The 24,850-nt window shown below is 36.7% G+C and overlaps 1 pseudogene; it reads right to left on the bottom strand.

Moving 5' to 3' along the window:
• Positions 1-10,210: 10,210 nt before the first annotated feature.
• On the bottom strand, positions 10,211-12,093 carry LOC124844130 (berberine bridge enzyme-like 21 pseudogene; annotated as a pseudogene).
• Positions 12,094-24,850: the final 12,757 nt, after the last annotated feature.

Here is a 24,850-nt window from a genome sequence, read left to right as displayed (position 1 = left end):
ATTAAGGAAGAGGAAACTTATGATTTGAAGATGCGCCACTTGAAGGAAGCTCCAAGATAAGCATCAAAGGAGGACCGCCACTTGCTTGAGCAAGATAAGGTCTGCCCAAAATAGGGACTTTGGAGACAGAATATTATCTCAAAGAAGATTGCAAAAGTGAAAATCAACTCAAAATTCAATTGATTCAAGGTAAGGTACAAAAAGGAGACCCCTAAGCCTTCTTATATAACCTTTGGAGTGAGCTAGGATGTAAGATCTAGGAGATGTGGGACTTATGAGTGTGGAGGCCATCCAGCAGCTACTGTAGTTCCTCTAGGGACTTTTGAGTCCCACATTGCTCCATTCTCTCCACTCCAAAGGGTTTATAAGGAACCTAGTTCTCCTATAGTTCAAAACATAAAAGCTAGCTATGCTACCTTGCACTAACGCCTAGGACGCCCATTTCCTCTCCTTTTCTTTTTAAGACCAAGCCATGAAAAGTCCCACATTGCTTGTTCTTAAAGAGAAAGAAGAGTTTATAAGCATCTCTACAACTAGAAATAATGAAAGAACAAAAGAGGCAAATACAAGCCAATGAAACCTATTCTACTCTTTTTTATGCTTGTTGTCACTTTGAAAGCTCTTCATTGTTGCCCCATCTATGATCATATCATCCCCCCCAGGTTGGAGAGGATTCGACCTTGAATCTTGAAAAATTTACAACAAAGAGAGATTAGTGACTTATTTCGTGTATAAACCAAAGGAACTCCTCCTGGATCAAATGTTAACCTACAAAAAACATCAAACATTTTGTCAATAAATTGATGTTTACCAAACAATGTATATGGAAAAGGAAAATTGAAAGAATGGGTCTTTGAAATTTGATTTATTTTTTTAAGGAAAACTAAAAATCCTTTTTTAGAAAAACTTTTATTTTTGTCTTGACTTAAGTGTAAAAAAGAATACATTAAATCAAGATATGGGTTGGAAATGGTGTGTGAAGAAGTGGTAATAAGAGATGAGAAAGATGGGATATTTTCACAAAAGTTTTTGGGAAAAGAAGAAAGCTTAATATTTGGAGAAAAGTGGAAGGATGGAAAAACTCCCTTGTCATAGCTTGGATCCAGTTGAATGATGGGAGGGGAAGGTGCCTGTAATAAAACTTCCTTTGTGATTAGGACATTTGCCTTCTCCTTTTCTCTCACAATTTCTTCTTTTTCTTTGTTTGCTTTCTCCTCTTTTTCTTTCCTCTCATGTTCTTCTTTTACTCTCTCCTCTCGGTTATCTTGAATGTCCTTATTTAAACAATAAAGCATAACCTTCTCTTTTTCTTCACTTGGTGAGGAAGAAGAGCTATAAGTGTGTGTAGGTGAGGAAGAGGTAGACTCATTAATGACAACTTCTTCTTCCCTAATGCACACTACCCTTTTATTAGGACAAGACGATGCTATATGACCATGCCCTAAACATTTAAAACACTTAATATGGCTAGGTCTAGAAGGAGATGTAGATGGGGAGGAGGAATGGTTAGAAGAAGAATGGTTAAAAGAAGAATGAGGACAAGATTTGTTAGTGCGTTCCTTAGAAACATTCTTGGCTTTATCCTTTGATGATGAAGATTTGTAGAAAACATCTTTTGAAATTTTGTTGTGAAAAGCCTCTTTTTGCAAGAGTTTCTTCTCAAGTTTCATGGCCCTATGAACCACTTCATTAAAGTCTCACCATCATGGAGTTTCAAAACATCTTGGATGTTTCTATTGAGTCCACTAATAAATCTAACTATTTTTGCATGATCATTTTCTTTAGTGTTAGTATGATATAGGAGCACTTTGAGCTCGCGAGCATACTCCTCCACACTTCGTCTACCTTGAGTAAGCCATTGGAGCTTAATCAAGAGGTCCCTATGGTAGTATGGAGGTACGAAACGTTGGTACAAAATGTCCCTGCAATGTTCCCATGTACTCGCGGGTGAGGCCATGGTTAAGTATCTCCTATTTAGCCATTGTTTGGTGATGAGAGGGTCGCACCTCTCACAAAAGTTGTGCATAAAAGAATGCAGTATAGACTAGGAAGTGACTCCTAGGTCGTCTCACAAGGACCAATATTGCGGTTCAGTCTTAGATCACACATGGAAAAAGGGGGTTGTTAAGAGTTTGAATGCAAACAAAAATGTAGAAAACGTTCAAATACAAAATTAAATCTAATAGTCACTACTAACATTATAACTAGAATATCACAATCAAGCGAAATAGACAAGATTAAAATGAACAGAAACGATAAACTGAACAATGCAATAGATGAGTGTCCAAAGCAATTAAGGCCAATAAAATGCAAAGCTGAAACAAATGGCAAACGGCGTGAATAAATTCAAATGCAATAAGCTAAAAAAAATAAGGACACGTTGCAGCTTGGAATGAAATTAAATGCAAGGTTACGTGAACAAATTGAATGCATAAAGCAAATTCACAAACAGCAGGAAACACAAATGAAACCTAATAAATGAAGTGCCACGGAAAAGTAAAATAACTAAATTAGAAAACATTATCATGGTTGGCAGCTGGAATAAATGCAACAAGTAAAGCTAATAAATTAAAAGCACAAACAATGTCACATCTTCTTCACGTGGCTTCACACCGTTGGTGCCTCCTGCTACCATTCCCCCAAGCCGAGACAACACCACTTCTTCCTCCTACGTGCTCTCCTCTCTCATCCATAAGCAATTCAATAAAATTTCTTTTCTCATAGCCTACCACCGTACACCTGCTACTCGTGCCCTCCAAATGCTACAATTGATGTGACCACTCCTTACTCCAACCTAATCTACTCTTCACCTCACATTCCCGTGCACACCGTGCCCTTCTTCCCATCTCCACGTGCTTTTCTCTATTGTGGCTGCTGCCGACGTGTGTCCCCTCTTTCACGTCCAGCACCGTGTTTATCCTAAGAAAGAAAAATGAAAGCTTTCATGCTCCCAGCTGGCTACCCCCATCATCATCTGTAACCCTCCTTTTCTCTCCATTAAATCGCGCAAACTCCTTTTGTAAAAGCAAACAAAATAACGCTAAAAATTCATTCTCCCGCAGCTTGACCGTAGCTTTTAAAATAAAGAAAATGAGTTCCTTTTCCCCAATGAAATCACGTGCACACACTCCAGTTCTATGAAAAATCTTTTTTTCTCTTAAGCAAATGAAAGTTGTACTTCTTCTAGTGAAATCAACATTTTCAAAATAATATCACCATGTGCACAAGAAAAATAAAATGACAGTGAGTTATCAAAGAAAGTGTGCTTCTCAATTTCATCCAAAATCCTGTAACAGCAAGCTACCCATTTATACAAATTAAAAGATGCTTAAAGAGAAACTCCCATGAAGGTGGCGGCTGGAGCTTCCAGGTGTGCAAAACCAAACCCGTCCAGGCCGTGCCAGCTCCTTTCCTAACGTGCAGAGAGCATTCACATTTTTCTTCTCTAATAAAAAACGTTCCAGCCAAAAATAAGGACTCCGTGAGGGTGGCGGCTGGCTGCTCAAAGTAAAAGTCACCCTCCTCTCTTCATCCAACGTCACGGGTTTTAAAAACCCTTCTCCAAGCTGCAGGACGTGCTACGTGAATCAGCTGGGAGCGTGAAGTCCAGCCCATTTCCACAATGTGCTGCTGTACTGGACGCTGGACGGTGATGCTTCTTCATGCACCCCCAAACTGTTGGGCCTTGGGCCTACTGCTGGACGTGCGCTGGAGTGTGCTGGACGTGCGTTGTCTTCCACTCTGCTGGACGTGCGTATTGCTCCTGGACGTTTGTTGGATGGACGCTCGTGCTGGATGTGTGAATGAAGATGTGGGCCGCGCTGGACACTGCTGGACGCTCGTGCTGGATGTGTGCGGACGTGCGTTGTGGAGTGTGCTGGACGTGCGCGGACGTGCGCTGTGGAGTGTGCTGGACGTGCGCTGTCTCCCAACCTGCTGGACGCGTGAATCCCCTCATCCGCGGGCTCCCTTTTCCATTTCCCGGACGCATGGTCTTGTGTTGGACCGCGCGTGGACGTCCGTTGCTGCCCCAGCTGGACGCTGCTATCCGCGTGAAGCCAAACCAGGCCGTGCGTTCTCTTCATTTTGCAGCTCCAAAGCTTGCTGGACCGTTCGCCTTGTGCACCTTTTCTCATGCTGCTGGGCCGCCTGCTGGACGTAGCTACTGCCCTTCCGTGAGCTGGATATAACTTTGGAGCTTTCCATTCCAGCACGTCACCAATTAATAATCACTTTTTCTAATTGTTCACGTGACAACTACTGTGCTTTTGTGCTCTTCACTCATTTTACCTCCAAGTGTCCCAAATTGTATTTCCAGAATTTTTCTGCAATTAATAATGCAAATAATTTGTTCAAATAATCCAAATTAATTAAAATTAGAATTTTTGGTCAAATTAAGCACAAATAGCAAAAACGGAAAAATACCGGACATTTAAGCACAATTCCCTGATTAATTCTAGCACACTAAACTAAGTGAAATCAATAAAATATTGATTCATCATTTGGCGTATCCCTCTAAAGCTAAACAAGCTAACTTTACACGCAAAGGTCCATTTACACTATATAAATCAAAAATTTGGTCTACTTTAACTATCCAATCTAGAAAAATAGATGGCTCGGCTTCCCCTTTGAAAGTAGGCAAGTTCAACTTTGGTAGTGTAAGGCCATGGTCCATAGCTTTATCTTCTTGATGCTTCTTTGGCGAGGGAAGGTATACATTTACGGTTCTAGCTTCTTTCTTCTTCTTGTAGGAACCATGATCATGACCATGAGGTTGCTCTCCTTTTGCTTTCGCATCCTTGTCCAACCGTTTACTAATGGAGTCAAGTTGATGTTGCATTTGTTGAAAAGCCTTCATCAAATCAAATTTGCTAGAAGCACTTTCGTGATGACTAGCTCCATTGGAGGAAACACGGCTTGAACCTGCAGACATGTTAACAAAGGAAACAACAACAAAGCTAACATACAAAACTGGTTAGAAATGGTGGATACACACGGTCCAAACAGCAGCCACAAAACAGCAGCACACTCACGGTTGCACTCAAAGCATGCAAGGAAAAATGGCTCAAAACTCACGGTAAAATGGCTCTCAAGACAAAACAAGGTCAGCACTCTTCTTTTAAAAATAGTATAATGTCTCACAAGTCCACTTTGAGAGCACCAAGTCAAGTCCAAAGCAAATGGAAAGATGTACAATCCACCCTCAATGCAAAGGAGCCAAATCAAGACAGCCCATGGTAGAAGCCAAAAAAATGAATGAAAACTACAAGACAAATGATGGGAATGGAACCTAAAAATCAAGAAACTTGGCACACAATAAGGAGGCAGAAATCTAATGATTTTATGAAGACAAAACAGCAAGAAAAATGGAGGCAAAACAGTGGCACAAAATGAACAAGACAGCAGCAAACAAATTGACACAACTAAGAAGTAAATCACACCAACATGCTAGGCATACATGAAGAGTAAGATCAAATTAATGCTGGAAATAATTTGGCAAACCTCAAACCTATATATTCTGTAATTGTAGTAAAATAGAGGCTCAAAATGAAGCTAGCAAACACACCAACAATGAAGATAGCTCACGGCCAGACCAGCACAAACAATGCAAAGCAGTTTTGAATTTTTTTGTGGTGCATGCAGTTTAGGAGATTGGCTAGTCTCGGCCAAGTAAAATTGAGGTGCTTAGGTGTGTTTGCACAAAGCTAATATTTGATTGGTTTAAGACCTCTACTAATGTAGAATATATAAGCAAAGTTTACACACTTAAATCCTATGATGATCAAACTCAATTCAGCATACAAACATGGAGATGTAAAAAACTCTTAGCTATGCAATTTCAGAAAAATACTCTAGAAAACTCCTAAAGAGGACAAACATATGACTCAATTCAAAGTTAACAAGCAAGGAAAGACACATACAATCCAGCCAAGACAAGAAATTAAAGCTGGAACAGCAAGCAAAAAGGAATAAGGACACCTACTTGTTGAAGACTTCCAATAGCATTGTTGTTGTTTGAAGAAATGTCAGCATGGATAAGGCTCTGGACAGCCACGGGACTCACCTCCAAACTGTGATATGAAGTGTTGAATCCTTGCTTAAGAGTGTTGGGAGGTCTTAGCACCGTCCAATTATCAAATCCAGCCACCACAAGTACCAAACAGCAAGCAAACAATGCAAACATATTAGAAGTCACTCAAACAGTAAGCACTGGACTGACATAGGGGAGTAAAAACTTTACTGGGAACAGCACAGAACAAATTTGAACAAAGTAAAAACTATACGTGAAAATAGACATCTAGACGAAACTGTGAAAAAAAATTTCATGGAAAACAGATAAGAATTGAACTCGAACAAAGACACACAAGTTGACACAAAATTCACGTAGCACTGGGCAAAAATTGAAATGGCTGAGCGAAAAATGAACTCATCTAAGCTATTCTACTCTAGCGTGCAATTCCTAAGAAGATCAAAAACCTAAGGCTCATGATACCACATGATGGGGAAGTGCATACCTAGAGAGAATATACTAAATGACATTTAAGAGAATGGGAAAGAAATTAAAAATGGAAGAGATTAAGGAAGAGGAAACTTATGATTTGAAGATGCGCCACTTGAAGGAAGCTCCAAGATAAGCATCAAAGGAGGACCGCCACTTGCTTGAGCAAGATAAGGTTTGCCCAAAATAGGGACTTTGGAGACAGAATACTATCTCAAAGAAGATTGCAAAAGTGCAAATCAACTCAAAATTCAATTGATTCAAGGTAAGGTACAAAAAGGAGACCCCTAAGCCTTCTTATATAACCTTTGGAGTGAGCTAGGATGTAAGATCTAGGAGATGTGGGACTTATGAGTGTGGAGGCCATCCAGCAGCTATTGTAGTTCCTCTAGGGACTTTTGAGTCCCACATTGCTCAATTCTCTCCACTCCAAAGGGTTTATAAGGAACCTAGTTCTCCTATAGTTCAAAACATAAAAGCTAGCTATGCTACCTTGCACTAACGCCTAGGACGCCCATTTCCTCTCCTTTTCTTTTTAAGACCAAGCCATGGAAAGTCCCACATTGCTTGTTCTTAAAGAGAAAGAAGAGTTTATAAGCGTCTCTACAACTAGAAATAACAAAAGAACAAAAGAGGCAAATACAAGCCAATGAAACCTATTCTACTCTTTTTTATGCTTGTTGTCACTTTGAAAGCTCTTCATTGTTGCCCCATCTATGATCATATCACCCAACAACAATGAAGGTTTAGTTCACCATAATCATGGTGAAACTAGATGAGAAAGAATGAAAGATAGAACCCGAAAATTTGAAGAGTAGTGCTTGAGCATCCAAAATCCTCCTCCAAGGGGTGAAGAAAGTGTGATTTTGCTTCGTTCTAGCCAAAGATGTCTACCCTAAGTCAACTAAACCCCTTTTATAATTTCTACAAATTACACAAAATAAGCCCAAGCCCATTAAAATGGCGCTCAGCGGCACTTTTGTCGCTCAGCGGTAAGTTCGACTCTTCAAAATGAAGCTCAGCTGCATTTTTAGCCCTCAACGGTGATTTCGGCACTTCAAAACTGGCACTCAGCGGTAATTACCGCTCAGCGCAACTTTTTGTGCACTCTGGTTGACTTTTCTGCATTCTGGTTGACTGGTTGAGTTTTCTGGTTGACTGGTTGACTTTTCTGCATTCCTTTGGTACTTTAACTCTTCTTTCAAATCATTTCAATAACCTACAAAATCAAAGGAATTTAGCACAAAACCATTAAATTGACCTTCAAGTCTCTTATTCACAAAACTAAAGCAAAAACATGAGTTAAAGCAAGTTTCTAAGTCAAAAAGGGTTGATTGATTATCAAAATTAAGTATAAAAATAACGATTTTTCAACCGTTATCACTTAGATGATACATTATGTTAGACACTTAATGGCTCAACACATTTGGATATTAAATCTTAAGCATCAACATATACTTAAATTATGTTTCCATTATATCAAACGTTGTTTGCTTTTAGACAAAATTTACTTCAAGTATTATATTCTTTATAAATTTTTATCTTGTTTAATTCTCTGGATAAACTGTTATATCTGATAAACACTTATTTCATTCAGTATTATTCTTTAGCACATGCGCATGTTAGAAGTTACATTCTATAATCAATATTTTTTTGAGTGTTGTTTGAGACTAGATTGTCTCGCAACTCATGTTTTGAAGCTTAACAAGCTATCTGCATGATTTATTGTAGGGAACCTAATATTTGCTTAGTTCTTTGAGAGAAAATGGTTGGAATATCCATGAGAGAGTTTGATAGTTGCAAAAGTAGTTTATAAAGTGATTTTGTATGAATCGATGCTTTGTGTTAAGACCATTTATGTGTTGAACTAGACTGTGAGATTTGTTGGAAGTTCCACATCGACTAGAGATGTAAAGTCAATTTAGAGTATATAAGTGGGTGCAAACCTCACCTTACAAGCCGATTTTGTGGGGTTGAGTTAGACTTAAAGTCCACTTCTTAACTTGGTATTAAAGTCAGGTTAAAGTCTATCTTAGCGAGATTTGTGTGGATATATTGTTTCACCTGCTATCGGGCCACTATCGGACCACCCATTAATGTCTAGTCTCACACTCGAGATGTATATACCTCGACAATGTGAGGGGGGGAGGGCTGTTGGAAGTCCCACATCGACCATAGATAAGGCCAATTTAGAGTATATAAGTGGGTGCAAAATTATCCTTATAAGCCGATTTTGTGGGATTGAGTTAGGCTTAAAGTCCACTTCTTAACAAAATCATGAGTGATTGCATTGTTGCTTTAATAACATGTTTCATGATGTTTTATAAGACAACATATGTTATGCATTGTAGGATATGACCATGGGTGTAGTTAGAATATTAGTTGAGGCACTAGAACAAATACAACGTATAACGTCATACGTTTAACGTCCAACCACTGAATAACCAATGTTAAAAATGACCGGTGGCAGTTTTGTAAATAAATGTAATTATTAAACGTCGTTTATAATTGTAATTCGACGTAAAAGGATATAAAACGTCGAATGCCACAGAGTTCGACATCAAAAGGTTAGTGAATTCAATAAAACTTTGAACGGGAGATTGAAAATTCATTCACTTTATCTTAGCGCGAGACTTGTCTTCTCAAACTTTTCTCGAACGAAGTTTGACGTTCATCACATGTAATATTTCTTTCATTTGATACAAATGCATGTTAATTAACTACTTTATGTATGATTTTCGTTTGTTTTGACCGATTATTTTCGTGTTCTTGTCCTTCATAGGCGCATTATGCTTTCTCTCTCACTAGTGACGACACTTTATTCCGACGAACTCACCTTTTGAAGGTTAGTTTTCATTTTCGTTTTGAAGAACTTATTTTTTGAACTTGTTTGTTGTTTTTTTATTTGAACTTGTTTGTTGTTGTTATTTGGTTGAACTTGCTTGTTGTTGTTGTTTGATTGAACTTGTTTGTTGTTGGTTATCGTTGTTTGTTGTTGACACTACATTACACGTTCATAGTTTTTGCTTTATAAAATTCAAAAAACTGAAATTTATTGTTTTTCTGTTTTTCAAGTCTCGTAGAGTTGTAAAAAAGATCATAATTAATTAAAAAAACAAAAAAAAAATTGATTAACGTCGTATATTAACAAAATTCGACGTCGAATTTTTTAAATCCGATGTCAATTTAACGTCTCCTGATACGACGTCGTTTGCGAATTCGCCGTTAAAAGCCCAAAATATCCGACATTGCATGCGATTTTTGTACTAGTGAGGGATAAAACATAATTTTTATATTTTATTTTGATTATAAAGTTGATTGTTTGTATATTAATTTATCCTTATTATTTGTGTGATTGCCAATTATCGTTCTTTACACGGGAATATAAGATAATGCAAATGTAGTTTGGTGCATAGTGGTTAAGAAATGTATTGAGGTTTTAATGGAAAAAGTTTTATTTTGGGCAATTTTGCATAATAAAATGTATTAAAGATATTTAACTTTTTTTATTGTTAGTTTATTTGGCAACTTTTTTTATTGTTATTTTTTCCTTATTAGCGTTTTTCTTTACATATAGTCAACTAACTCGGTGCTAACTTATCGTCATTACTCAAAACAAATAAGAAAAAAAAAAAGAAAACTAATTCTGTTTTAATTTTTTTTCCTAACCTTATGCGCAAAGGCTTTGTTTTGCCATCCCATCCATACAACTAAAAACTAAAATCAGTATACACATTTGATTCGTTGCCAACAAGAAAGCACAGTGAAGGAGAAACCAAGGAATGAAGGAGTTTTGTCTGAAAGGATGAAATTTCCCCACATACACAGATTCACAATGTACTACAAAATGAAAAGGTTGAAGCACTCTATTCGAGAAAGACAGCAAAGTCAACTAAATGAATTGATCAATTTAGGTTCCTTATGCCTTGATTGGATATGATGGAATGCTCTGTTCATTCCAGAAAAAGTTTTCAGGATCAACTTCACTCTTAACCTTCACCAACCTTTCAAAATTTTTCTTGAAGTACCTGATACCATAGACTTGTCCATCTTGAAAGTTATCTTTACCATGCCTATTGATACCAATATCAAGGTCCCTGTAGTTAAAGTAGGCACTCCTTGGATTCTTGGACACAAAAGGGGTCATGTAAGTGTGTAGCATTCTAATCTGACTCAGAAACCTTGCTTCTGCTGCAGCTCCTGCTTCCTGCCAACTCACAGTGTACTGAATCTTATATAGATTCCCCGCACGGTGAGGAAACGGGGTAGCATCAGAAGGGACCTCGTTCATTTTCCCTCCATAAGGGTTGAAAACAAGCTCCACCTTTCCCAACTCAGTCATCTTTTTCCATATCCATGTCAACCCATTTCTTGAAATTGGGGTCTGAACATAATCAGATTTCCTTTTGTTGGAATGCACCGAGTAATGATTTCGGTCAAGCAATGCATTAACTGAGGAACCATCGTTGTAATTAGCCCACCAAACCACAGAATCAATCCACCCCATTTCATGACAAAGTTCCTTCTTCAGTCCCAGCAAAGGAAACTCCTTCCCCAACAATGTCACCACCTCATTAGCCTCTCCTAGAAATAAAGCCTCAACTGAGGCTCTGATGGTTTTCTGTCCCTTCACAACAGGTTGTAGGACAAGCCTCAAGAAAAGCCTATCATCTGTGTGTGGTGCAACCTGCTGCCACTGAACAACCAGATCAGTGGCATTCTGCTCCAAAGTCTTGTCAACTTGAAAAACCGTAACCCTCTCTGGCACTGCAACAAGTTTAACAGTGTATGATAAGATGACTCCAAAACTTGCTCCTCCCCCTCCTCTAATAGCCCAGAAAAGATCTTCCCCCATGGTTGCCTTGTCAAGAATCCTGCCTTTGACATCAACAATTTTAGCATCAACTACATGGTCAACAGATAACCCATATTTTCTCATCATGTTACCATATCCTCCTCCACTCAAGTGGCCACCGACTCCTACAGTTGGACAAGCCCCCGCAGGAAAGCCATGAACTTTACTCTTCTCCCAAATCCTATAATAAACTTGTCCAAGACTGGCACCAGCTTGAATCACAGCAATCTCATTCTGCAAGTCCACTGTGACACTCTGAAAATTGAACATGTCAAGGATGACGAAAGGTGCCTGGGAGACATATGAAACACCTTCAAAATCGTGGCCTCCACTTCTGATCTTAAGTTGAACACCGATGCTTTTGGCGCACAACACAGTGGCTTGTACATGGTGTTCACTTACAGGGGTGACAACAAGTAATGGCTTTTGGATGAAGGGGGAGGTGAACCTTGCATTTCTAGCAAAGGCTCGAAGAACTGAGGTGAAGGATGCATTGGCTTGGGCATAGACTATGTTGGAAAAGTGATCTTGTTGGTTTGTATGGCTTTGAAGACACTGAAGAAAAGTGTGGTAAATGGAGTCTCTTGATGTTGTAGCCTGAGAGCTAGAAACATGAAGAAGCAGAACAATAACACACAGAAAAAATGGTAGGGAATTTGGTTTTTCCATTTGTTCTATTCAGGAAAGTTTAGAACATGGTTGGTTCCTTTATGACTTTAAGTGATCCAAGTTGGACCCACCATTATGTCTTCCTTGTTAGCAGTGCAACATAATAATTTATTTCTGGTGTCATCAACCCATTTGAAGATATTTTTATGTTCACCCCGTTTTAATGACTCGATGCCAAAAGTGTGTCAGTATTTTTCCTGTGTGCTCGATCATTTTCTAAATTTGTTGACGTCCTTTGGATGCACTCGGATAACATAGGAATATATATATATATATATATATATATATATATATATATATATATGTATATATATATATATGTATGTATATGTTCAACATAAAAAAATTAAAAAAATGTCAAGTATAGGAATAGAAAGCACCCAATACTAGTCAGGTAGAGAGCTCCTTGAAAGAAAATCTCAAACTTGTCATTATTTCCCTAATAATTTCTAGTACTTAAGAGATGTCATCCTCCAAATAATTTATCACACAACTCCTAGATTATAAATCCGTTATATTTGCATGAAGTTATTCTTCAAAAGAGGAATGTTATGTTTCATATCACTCAGTTGGATATGAAATCTTATTAACACAACTTTATTGATGTATCAACTGCAAAACCTCTGTGTACTTAACTTGGAAATGTGTTATGTATTTGATGTTAAATTCAAAAACAATTTAGTAGATAATTTGGAAAGACTTTGTATTTTTTAAGCCAAAAATCAAATTGATAATACTTATAAATATTTATACTCAGTGTAACCTTTTGCAATTTAGATAAATAAAACAAAAAGCTAAGCTATATGTTGTCTCTTTTATTAGTCACACGCTATTTTTTTTTTAACTTGTGAAAACATTTTTGGAAAAACCTTTGTGCACATAAAAGTTTAGAGACCCGTGTATTTTGGATAACAAATGCATAATTAATAATGAAAATCTAGATTCCTCTTTTATTATGTTTAAAAAACCTTTTTTACAAGAAAAACTTTTATTCCGGGTATATACATGTACCTTTGAGTGAATATTGATAATTATTTATTAGAGCTGTCAAAACGGGTCACTCAGCCCGATCCGGCTCTGTTTACCACGGGTTGATAACATAGTAAATCAACCCAATCCAGCTCATTTATTAGCGAGCCAAGAAAATTCGAATCCGGCTCGACCCACCATGGGTTGGTGGGTAAACGAATTGGCTCACTGACTCACTTAATTACAATTTCTTTTAAATAAAAAAAATTTACAAACTTTCTATAATTCAAATCTAAACAAATTTCACTCCCAAACTTACTCCCAACATGGGTGTTTAATTAATTTTGAAAATAAGGAATTTAAATAATTTTTTCAAGCAAAAAAAAAATAATAAATATTTTTTTATAGAATTAAAATTAAATTTTAATAAAATAAAATAAGGTAGGTGGGTTGGTGAGCCAACTCGGCCCACCACGGTTTCAACCCGCATGAGCGAGTTTAAATGAGTCGGATTGAAATCTGACCCGTATAAAAGAAAATCCGGCTCGACCAACCATGGGGGTGGGTAAACGAGTTGGCTCACTGACTCACTTAATTACAATTTTTTTTAAATAAAAAAAATTTACAAACTTTCTATAATTCAAATCTAAACAAATTTCACTCCCAAAGTTACTCCCAACATGGGTGTTTAATTAATTTTGAAAATAAGGAATTTAAATAATTTTTTCAAGCAAAAAAAAATAATAAATATTTTTTTATAGAATTAAAATTAAATTTTAATAAAATAAAATAAGGTAGGTGGGTTGGTGAGCCAACTCGGCCCACCACGGTTTCAACCCGCATGAGCCGAGTTTAAATGAGTCGGATTGAAATCTGACCCGTATAAAAGAAAATCCGGCTCGACCCACCATGGGGGTGGGTAAACAAGTTGGCTCACTGACTCACTTAATTACAATTTTTTTTTAAATAAAAAAAATTTACAAACTTTCTATAATTCAAATCTAAACAAATTTCACTCCCAAACTTACTCCCAACATGGGTGTTTAATTAATTTTGAAAATAAGGAATTTAAATAATTTTTTCAAGCAAAAAAAAATAATAAATATTTTTTTATAGAATTAAAATTAAATTTTAATAAAATAAAATAAGGTAGGTGGGTTGGTGAGCCAACTCGGCCCACCACGGTTTCAACCCGCATGAGCCGAGTTTAAAGGGTGTTGCTCCCTCCACCACCACAGCCTTCTCCCTCCACCTCCCCTTTACTATTTTGCCCCTCAGTAAAATTTTATTTTTAGAATTATTGTTTTTTAATTTTACTCATTTATAACATATTTCACTGATAACCTACGTAGTTCCTTGTATGAGTAAAATATTTTTCTGCAAAGCTCAGTGATCGTGAAAAGAATTATCAAGCAATCTTCCTCTTGCTTTCGGTGCAGTACGTGGTGCAGTGCGTTTGTGGTGTAATGTGCTTGTCGTGGTTTCTCTCCAGGGACGTAGTCATAATCCTTCCAATAATCCTAAACCCTAAACCCTAAACCCTTCCAATAATCCTTCCAATAATCTTTCCAATAATCCTTTAACCCTAAAACGTAAAATGAAAACGAAGCCTAAACGGATGACATCCTTCAACGGATGTCAACATCCGTTTAAGGCAAAACGGATGTCGACATCCATTTCGCCTTAAACGGATGTTGACATCCGTTGAAGGATGTCATCCGTTTAAGCTTTGTTTTAATTTTATGTTTCTGTTATTATTTTATTAGATATTTTAATATTTTGATTTATTATTTTTGAATATCATGTATTTTAATAATGTATATTTATATTAGTTTATATTTAAATATTAAAATATTAAAATAATAAAAATAAAAAATTTTAACTTTAAGGATATAATTGGAATTAAAGATAATTGGGGAGGTGGAGGGTGAAGGCTATGGAGGTGGAGGGAGCAACACCCGAGTTTAAATGAGTCGGATTGAAATCTGACACATATAAAAGAAAATCCGGCTCGACCCACCATGGGGGTGGGTAAACGAGTTGGCTCACTGACTCACTTAATTACAATTTTTTTTAAATAAAAAAAATTTACAAACTTTCTATAATTCAAATCTAAACAAATTTCACTCCCAAACTTACTCCCAACATGGGTGTTTAATTAATTTTGAAAATAAGGAATTTAAATAATTTTTTCAAGCAAAAAAAATAATAAATATTTTTTTATAGAATTAAAATTAAATTTTAATAAAATAAAATAAGGTAGGTGGATTGGTGAGCCAACTCGTCCCACCACGGTTTCAACTCGCATGAGCCGAGTTTAAATGAGTCGGATTGAAATCTGACCCGTATAAAAGAAAATATAATTTTTTCAAACTCAATCCGACTCAAATCTATGATGGGCCAAATGACCTAAGGGTTATGATCCATTTTCACAGCTCTATTTATGCTTTAAAAGTGCGACATGCAGTTAGATATTAATAATTATTTACTATGCTAAAATTTGTCCAAATGTTTTCATAGTAGTCAGATCTTTATAATACATTTTAATGTCTTTTTCAATTTAAACGTAAAAGTAACTAATACAATATTTATCTATGTAAAGAAGTGTTTAAAATGGAATAAATTCTAGATGACTGAGTCATAAGTTTATCTATTTTTTGCAATACATTATTAATTATACTTATTTATTTAAATAAATAAAATAATGCAAGTAACATAAAATATTTTAATATGTTAGATTACAAATTGCCATTTGCAACATTTTCTTAAGGGTATTTCACCATGCACCTCTCGTCCCTTTATTCTATACTTTCAAAGTTTTTTAAAATATTTAAATTATCCTGTAATTAAGAAGCTTTTAATATTTAAAAAAATAAAAGTAAAATGATCCAAGATTTTTTTTAACTTTGTCTGTGTACACCGATATTCTTCCCTAGCACTTTTTTCTCGCATTACAATACTCTTCGCATCTCATTTTTCTTCTTTTTAACTTTCCTCTTCCTCTCTCCATTCTCTTGGTACATTGGCCATCTCATTATTAAACATTTGGTTTAAACCCTCGGATGATCCTCGAATGGTCCTCATATTTATACGAGAATCTCAAGTAAATTTTCATTTTTGCAACTGTCTCAATTGGGTCATAATATTTGTAAAATTGAACCAATTTTGCCATATTCGTTAAGTTGTCACAAACGGCGTTAAACTGATGACATGTTTATGCTTATGTGCATTGTTTGATTAGGTGAAATTTTTATTTAAATTAAATAATTATAACATGACAAATTAGGGTTTTTCATTCTGTAGAGGGGAGGAAAAGGTTGTGTCGTCACACACGTAGTGGAGGTGCGAAGGCGATTGATTTCATGGTGGAAGGGTTCCCCTACTCTACAAGTTCGGGATTATTGTTATTGCCATGGAGGAGGCTCGTAGAGATTTGCGAATCATAGCGGCCATGGAAGCATTGCACGAAGAAGACGAACTGATGAAATTGATTTGGGGTTCCTCCTATTTCTGGTTTTTCTGAGTGCAGGTTTGGTAGTGGCGCCACCGCCGCGTGAGCTCACCGGCTCCGCCTTCCCGCCGCCGCGCATTATGCTCCTGTGGTCGTAGTTCCCCATGTCGTACCCCAAAACATCGCCTCTACTACTCTGATTGGCCACCATCCCCATCCCGTCTTCAAGATCTTCCTCAAGGGGCAAATGTTCCCGGTGGGGAAAACATGCATCACTAGCGATGTAACAGTTTGGTCGGAGTATATCAGCGACGCTGGCGTGGATCCAGAGTCGGATCTCGTATGACCCGGTTTGAAACCACGGACATGGATTTGGAAATGGAGGAGCTTCAGGACAATGTTGGCGAAGGAAGGTTGACGCTGGTGAACTATCGCAGGTGAATTAGGAGAGTAACTACTTCAATCAAATCCCCCAACTTCTTCAATCTTGTATGTACCTGCACTTTATTAAAAGGAAAGCTCCTTCTCCAAATGAATCATGTGAGCATTCGAGAAAGCCCCTTCTCACAATTAAGGGACAACCCCAAAATGGGGATTTCAAGTGGTCAATACCACCTTCACGGACCATGGCAAGCTTTTTTTTTTCTTCAGAAGTTGTGTTCATAGGTTGTTTTTCTCTGGTTTTGTGTCCAAAATTTTAAATTCGTTATTCTTGATGTTGTGGGGGGATTGCCAGTAAAGGTGACACAATTGTGGCTATAGTGATTTTAAAAACCTTGATTTTGTGGTCAAAATTGTAGATGAAGATTTTTCTTAACTTTCTCGTGACCCCTGTTGTCGTTGAATGTGTGATCCTAAGATTATGTTTTGAAAAAAAGTTTTTTTTTCTTCCTTTTAAATTTTTTTTGGCAAAGTTATATGATCCTTTTCAGTGTTGATACTTGATTTTATTGAAGCAAGGTTCTCTTTTATTCTCCAGCCCTTTCGTTTATGGTGATCTGTTTTGCATCTTTGTTTGTGATTTTTGGTCCAATTGATTTATAAATTTAATTTATAAGAGTAAAATCGCTGCTGCAGACGCGGGTTCAGAGAAAATTTTTGACTGGTGGCGGTATTCGTTGGAGCCACCGCCTTAGGTTGGAATCCCAATCCGGAATTGATGGTGGAGGATGATGAAGACGATGGAGGGTGATGAAGACGATGGAGGAATCCCATTAACATTTCCAATTAAATTTTGTGCCATGTCATAAACTGTTCATCTAAAAAAGTTTCACGTAATATAAGATTACTACGTCAACATATTAAGTGTGCACTACGTCATCAAACTTTAACACCGTCTGTGACAACTTAACGGATGGGACAAAAGTGACTCAATTTTACAAATAATATGACCCAATTGAGACAGTTGCAAAAATAAGGACCCACTTGAGATTCTCATACAAATATGAGGACCATCCGAAGGTTTAAACCTAAAAATTTTCATATCAATTTGAAATACCAAAATTTTTTAATAAATAAAAGAAAAATTAATAACTTATTTTATACAAAAATTTTAATAAAAAAACTAATACAATAAATTAAAGATTTATAATTAAATTATAAAATCATAAACTAATACTATAAATTATACATTTATAAATAATATAATCAACTTACAAATAATTTAAAAACTATTGTACCGTACGGTCTCCCAAGGACGATCAACCACTTTCTATCGAACGACCTCAAGAGGCTGATCGAGCATCCATACCGAACGACCTCCAGAGGATGACTGAGCATCCAGACCGAACGGTCTCCTAAGGTTGACCGACCATCCAGACCGAATGGCTTATCCCAAGCCGAACGATTCTTCTTAGGCCGACCACCAGGCCTACAACCCTGACCGACCGTCCTGGCCGACCAACCACTAGGCCGGCCACATGGTTAGCTTATAAACAGTAATCGCTCATTAAAGCCCCTAATGAAGATTAAGGTATGGTTGGGCCATCATCAGGCCCACAAAAGGTAAAAGCCCATTACAATTGCTATAAATAAAGGTCTCAGGTATGATTTCTGGTGAGGTTGCATGACACATGCTCTACTTGCGATAATAACTACTCGGTCACTTTACTGACTTAAGCGTCAGAGTGCCTTTGACAGGTGCTCGTCCGTCCGGCTCGGAGAACGAGGAAGGAGAACAAATACTACAACTGGAGAACGAGAAGAGAAGATAACTCGTCCGGTCGTCCACAGTTTGGAGCGCTTGGAGCAACGTCCGTCCGCTTTGAGGAAGTCCGCCCGATCTCCTTTAGTTTGTGATCTTTACAAGTCGTCCAACCTCCAAACACAGCATAGAACGCTTAGGTCTGCCCGGTCATCATAGTCCGTCCAGTTTTCGAGATTTGTCCCACCTTCGGCACAATATTATTATCGAAACAACTATAAAGGTGACTTTTATATTATAAAAATTAAACATTTAAAATGCATTGTTTATATTAATAAAATTTAATAATTATAAAAGTTAAGTTAACTGGTTTCATTTATTTTGTTTATAAAAAAATCTATTGTTAAATAATATTAATAAAGAAGCATGCAACAAACATAAAGCAATGCAAAAAACTTAATAATGCATCATGCAGCAATTAAAAAACATGTACAAAGAAGCTTAATAAAGTAGCATGCAGAAAACAGAAAGCAAGTAAAAAATATGTAAAAAAAGCACCAAATATACACGAATCAAATATACATACGATACTTCATTTATCACGTATTAACGACTGATTAGTACTTTTTTATTTTCATATCCTATACATGTTTTTATAACTTTTTTCTCTATAAAATTTATATTAAATCTAAAAGATTTATAAAAATTATTTTTTAATCATTAAAAACAATGTAATTAAATTATAAATTTATAAAAATTGATACATAAATTTAAAAATAGTTATAACTTAATAAAATAATTAAATAAAAACTTCACATTAAACTTTATTAAAACAAAATCAGATATATATATATATATATATATATATATATATATATATATATATATATATATATATATATATATATATATATATCCGGTCGCTATTTTATCGGATATCAGTTCTCATTTGGATTTTCATATTTGATAACATATTTCAAATTTTAGTTTTTCAAAAATACTTTTATTAAATCTAATAAATTCATAAAATTTATTTTCTAACAATTAAAAATTTTATAATTAAATTATAAATTCATACAAATTGATACATAAATTTAAAAATAATTATAAGCAAATAAAATAATTAAATAACTAATATAATTAAACTTTTATATAACAAAAGCATATCAAACATTCGGATATGGAAATCCAACAAACAACACATCCGATATTGACATTCTATATAGGTAAAATCGAATTTTCATATACGATAATAAGATATGAAGTTTTTTTCTATTCTATTACATGTTGATGTGTTTCTCATGCTAGTGAAATAGATTAAAACAAAAATAAACTGCTAACCTCCCACCGCCAATGCAACCAATACATCACCAGGAAGTACGCACCCCAACCAACAATGCAACCAAGCACCCCAATCAGCAATGCAATCAAGCAACAACACTCCAACCAGCATCTCTCCCACAAGTAATGCAACCAACAAACAATACTCCAAGCTCCCCGACAACACTCACTAAGAAGGAAAACACTCGCTCAAGACAACAATTGATATGGAGTACAGAGAAAAATGTTGGGAGAGAAACACCATTAAGCAACTGAAGATATTATCAGGGGTGCAATTCAAATGGGGTGCAATGGGGTGTAGGGTTTTCTAATAGATGGGAAATGGGACACATGTGGGTGTAGTCAATAGTATACAATTTATCAACAAACATAAAGTTAACAAATAATCACCTCATTAATTTGGGGTATTTTAAGAAATTGGAGGTGCAGAGTCAAAAGTTTGAAGACATAGGGTGAAACACTTTTTTTAATGGTCCATCCAGTGCAATTCAATAATTCAGGGCTCCTTCTTCCTGCGCCCATTTTTTTTACGGACTGCGATATTCCAACAACGCATATTTAACACTGTTTTGGCAACGCCGCGTGTCGTTGTTTGATTGGTTTGTTTTAAAAATAAAATTTTTTTAAAACCTACGAAACGGAAGTCCGTAACCCTTATTTTTACTGAAATTCCGAAAATAGCCCTTTCTCTGTTCCATTGGAAACAAAGGTGCGTTCTCTTGGAAGGTCGAAGGTCGCGTTTCGTGGCGCTTCACTTTGTTCTGTGTGCGTTCGTCTTCGAAGCTTCCATCTTCGCTGTCGTTGTCTCGCTCTCTCGCTCTATCATTTTTACTTTGTGTTAATCTCACTTATAATGACAAAAGTAGTGATTGAAAAATGAACGCAGCATTATAATAAGAATTTGAAAAGTACGAGACCATTTTCAGTAAAATTAATGGTAATTAATGGGAAGAAGTTGATCAAATTCTGAGTCGGGAGATGGGTGTTGGTCATTGATGTAAACGTAAGAAGTGTGGAGTGACCCATGAGTAGGGGGACGAAGTAGTGCAAGGGATGAGTCAGAGTGTTGAAAAAATGGTCTGGTAATCGTTTACAGAATCCTGGTAAACGATTACCCGAGACAAAAATGGATTTTGTACAGAAAGTCCAACACAGGTACTCAGTCAGGTGAACAGGGGTCACCATTGGAAAAAAAGGTGAGTTTTAGGCACTTCTGCACCTGTCTGAGGCTGGTCCAGGTGTTTCAGTGGTGGGAGAGGGTGGTTGGTGATGTGATGTGAGTCCAAGGACTGTGGGGTGACCCCTCATCAGTTGGAGGAGCAAGCTCTGCAAGGGATTTGTTGACCAAAAAACCATACAAGTGAATTTAAGGGTCATTACTGGTTGGGAGGTTATGTTTGATGATCCCAAGAAGTGGGGAAGAAGTCATTCTTACTGAGGGGACCAAGTTGGACAAGTGCAGAGCTAATCTGCAGAAAAAACATTGTCGTAATCGTTTACAGTGGCCTCGTAAACGATTACACGAGAGAAATCACTGTTTTGTACAGAAAGTTGAACTGAAGGAGTCAGTTGTAGTGTCCTGGGTGATCATTGGCAAAAACTGTTAATTTAAAGCACAAGTCCACTTGTATTTACTTGGTGTTGGTGTTTGACTGGTGGTAGAGGGTGGTAGGTGATGGGAGGTGACCCCAAGAAGTGGGAAAGAAGCCATTCTTACTGAAGGGACCAAGTTGGACAAGTGCAGACCCAATCTGCAGAAAAAACACTATGGTAATCGTTTACAGTATCTTTGTAATCGATTACAGTGTCAAAAAAGGTGTAAACTTGATTTCTAAGGCATAATTTGAAAGGTCTTTGAGTATAGATTCCAACAAAACAAGAATCAACTCATTTGGAGTTCGGTGGAGAAAGTTATGAGCAAAAGAACAAGCAAAGGTCAGAGTTGGCAAAAATATATGAAACGCTAACTTGAAAGAATAAACTGTACCAACTCAGATGTCCAAAAAATACAAATTAGTAGTCATTGGAAAGATTTTTGAGTCTAGTTTCTAATAAAAAAAGAATCACATCATTTGGAGGTCGGTGGGAAAAGTTATCAGTAAAATAGCCAGCAAAGGTCAAAGTTGACAGCATGTTATCTCACCCAAGTTGCTCATCTCATAAACATTGTTTTTTTTTCCTCCATCATGGGGTGCCAAAACATCACTTCCCACCACTGAAACACCAGGACCAGCCTAAGAAAAGTGCAAAAGTGCTTAAAACTCACCTTTTTGGCCAATGGTGACCCCAGTTCACCTGACTGAGTACCTGTGTTGGACTTTCTGTACAAAATCCAGTTTTGTCTCGGGTAATCGTTTACAGTGTGCCTGTAATCGATTACAGTGTCAAAAAAGGTGTAAACTTGATTTCTAAGGCATAATTTGAAAGGTCTTTGAGTATAGATTCCAACAAAACAAGAATCAACTCATTTGGAGTTCGGTGGAGAAAGTTATGAGCAAAAGAACAAGCAAAGGTCAGAGTTGGCAAAAATATATGAAACGCTAACTTGGAAGAATAAACTGTACCAACTCAGATGTCCAAAAAATACAAATTAGTAGTCATTGGAAAGATTTTTGAGTCTAGTTTCTAATAAAAAAAGAATCACATCATTTGGAGGTCGGTGGGAAAAGTTATCAGTAAAATAGCCAGCAAAGGTCAAAGTTGACAGCATGTTATCTCACCCAAGTTGCTCATCTCATAAACATTGTTTTGTTCCTTCATCATGGGGTGCCAAAACATCACTTCCCACCACTGAAACACCAGGACCAGCATAAGAAAAGTGCAAAAGTGCTTAAAACTCACCTTTTTGGCCAACGGTGACCCCAGTTCACCTGACTGAGTACCTGTGTTGGACTTTCTGTACAAAATCCAGTTTTGTCTCGGGTAATCGTTTACAGGGATGCTGTAAACGATTACCAGACCCTTTTTTCAACACCCTCACTCATCCCTTGCAGAGGTTGCTCCTCCAACTGATGAGGGGTCACCCCACACTCCTTGGACACACATCACATCACCAACCACCCTCTCCCACCACTGAAACACCTGGACCAGCCTCAGACAGGTGCAGAACTGCCTAAAACTGAGCTTTTTTTCCAATGGTGACCCCTGTTCACCTGGCTGACTACCTGTGTTGGACTTTATGTACAAAATCCAATTTTCTCTCGGGTAATCGTTTACCAGATTCTGTAAACGATTACCAGACCATTTTTTCAACACTCTGACTCATCCCTTGCACTACTTCGTCCCCCTACTCATCACCGGTCACTCCACACTTCTTGCGTTTACATCAATGACCAACACCCATCTCCCCACTCAGAATTTGATCAACTCCTTCCCATTAATTACCATTAATTTTACTGAAAATGGTCTCGTACTTTTCAAATTCTTATTATAATGTTGCGTTCATTTTTCAATCACTACTTTTGTCATTATAAGTGAGATTAACACAAAGTAAAAATGATAGAGCGAGAGAGCGAGACAACGACAGCGAAGATGGAAGCTTCGAAGACGAACGACAGAGCGAGAGAGCGAGACACAATATGGAAGGGTTGAACGAACTTCTTTCCCACCCGAAACCGCCCAAACCCAATTCTTTAAATTTTAACGAGAGAGCGAGAGAGCGAGAGAGCGAGAGAGTGACAAGGGTTGAACGAACGTCTTTCCCACCCTAAACCGCGAAACCCAATTCTTCAAATTTTAACCTCGAAATCCCAAAATACCGCTCGCCCCGTAACCCTTTCTCTGTTTTATTTTCAATTTATTTGGCCAATCAAGAGTTGACATGTGGCGTTGTTAAATCTGTGTCAAAATTTCGTTGTCCAAATAACATTTTCCTTTTTTTACTGCATCCCATAAATTTGAAGTTCCCATTTTACTCCTATACTTAAAAAGTCCTAATTGTAAAAGGCTCACCGACACCATTCTACCTCCCTTACTCATTCTCTTTTCATTCTTTTCATCCGTGTGTTCCTGCACCTCCAATCCCTCTCTATTGCATCTGTATACATCTTATCTTTACCTAAACATAAAAAAAAAAAAAATTCATTTACAGATCTAGGCAACACAAACCAAAAGCTATATCCCCATCAATACAAGCTTTGCGTAATGCCATTGCAGCATGAATTGTTTCTGCAAATGCTATAATGGTTGGATTCAATGTGAGTGTTTCAAGTCCGCACCAATTCTCGTTCTCCCACATCCAAACTTCCCATTCTCCAAATTTCACTTCCCAAAGTCCCAACCCTGAAACTAAAAGATGTAATCCCTTTGGGGCGGAATAACACCACTGGTTTTGGCTCAGCCCTCCGTCGCAAGCGATATGAAGAAAGTTGCACTATTCGACTTCAACCTGACCCTATCTATTACAATGGTGGAGTTTCTGGTTTTGATGGCTGCACCGGACATGATATAGTTCACCCCACTCGGTGAAGAGGAGTGGTATTTGGCTCGAGATGCACTTGTAAGATGAAAAAATAGCAAAACCTGTCTAGAATGAGTATTTTAAAAGCAATTTTTCAATTCGAAAATATATTTCGAAATACGGAAACTATTTTATATTTCATGCGGGGTATTTCAAAAGACATTTTTTCTAATCTATAAATACTTTATGAAAAATTCAATCCAAAATATATCTTTTTTATATTTTCTTAATTGAGTATTTTGAAAATTATTTTCTAGATCTTGAAATACTTTCCAAAACACCAAATCCAAAACATATTAGAAAAAATTAAAAAAAACGTATAAGGATTTTTGTTATATTTTTAACTAGAGATAATATATGAATTAGATATTTTTATGCAAGAAGAAAAAAAAATTAATATCATTTGAATATTATATATAATGAATTCAAATAAAAATATAATAAATAAAAAAAATATAAGGACA

This window comes from Vigna umbellata, chromosome 1, assembly GCF_029865625.1.
Source record: "Vigna umbellata cultivar VRB3 chromosome 1, Vumbellata_1.0, whole genome shotgun sequence".
NCBI classification, from domain to species: Eukaryota; Viridiplantae; Streptophyta; class Magnoliopsida; order Fabales; family Fabaceae; genus Vigna; species Vigna umbellata.
The sequence above is the reverse complement of the archived record's forward strand: the minus strand, read 5'-3'. Positions and strand labels throughout refer to the sequence as shown.